Source organism: Schistocerca americana, unplaced genomic scaffold, assembly GCF_021461395.2.
Source record: "Schistocerca americana isolate TAMUIC-IGC-003095 unplaced genomic scaffold, iqSchAmer2.1 HiC_scaffold_561, whole genome shotgun sequence".
In the NCBI taxonomy this organism is placed as follows: domain Eukaryota; kingdom Metazoa; phylum Arthropoda; class Insecta; order Orthoptera; family Acrididae; genus Schistocerca; species Schistocerca americana.
Window position 1 is genome coordinate 21,510 of NW_025726304.1, and position 991 is coordinate 22,500.

Consider the following 991-nt stretch of genomic DNA (forward strand, 5'->3'; position numbering starts at 1 on the left):
TCGCATGGCGAAGCACAGCCTACGTTGTGGTACGGCTTGTGGCAACTGTCCGCTGATGTTGTACGTCCAAATCACACACTGTACCGCACATTGGTCCTCATGTACTGAATGATACATCGTGGTACATGTGTGACCGTACCACGACTGCGCCAACAACGGCGAACCATACGGTCCAAATATTGTGCACTCAGCTACGTGTCGTCTCCCTATAAGAGCTGGATTGCAGTATGGTATGCCGTGGATGGCGATCAGCATGAGCCGTCTGTTGATGTAGTGGCGCGTGTTGTCAGACGTAGTCGTCTCTTCTCACACACCGTGATAGCATGGTGCACTGCGTTCCACATCTGCGACATGCGACAGAGGCCGGTTGACAGTCGTTCGCGCAATGGACATCGCATACGTACGGGGGCCACCTTCCACGTGTTCGCGAAGCGTGCACATGTTGTTGCGTGTATGTGGGCAGACATAGTGTGTCGTGACACCTGACACAGGCATGCAACAATCGTTGAATTTGCAAATGGCGATGGACGTCTACGTTTGCTGGTGACGTTACGCAAATGAAGAACTGGTAAACCGTTGTGGTGCGGTTGTTCTCGCTAGAGGTGAATCAGTGATGGCGACGATCGGTTGAGCTACCAACCGGTTGTTTCAGCGATACCCACCATGCCCACGAACGTGAATGGCATGTGGGTGTGAAGCGATACGCGGCGGTGGCTGGGTGGGACCGTCCCCGGCCGGTGAGGGGGGGCCTTCCGGCGTGCTGGCCGCGCGGTGCGTGGGCGCACGCGCTACAGCCGGCTGGTGGGGGCGGCCAGTGGCAGGCGCGCCGGCCGACGGAGGCGGCAGGCGGCGCAGCTGCGCGCCGGCGCACCCTGCACGCGGCGCCGTGCGGCCAAAGTAGGTCCTCGCGGGCCCGGTGCGAAGCGCGGTGGACATCTGCAGTGTGCTGGTCCGATTGAGGACTGTGTGCGCTGAGGATGCGCCGCCGCCC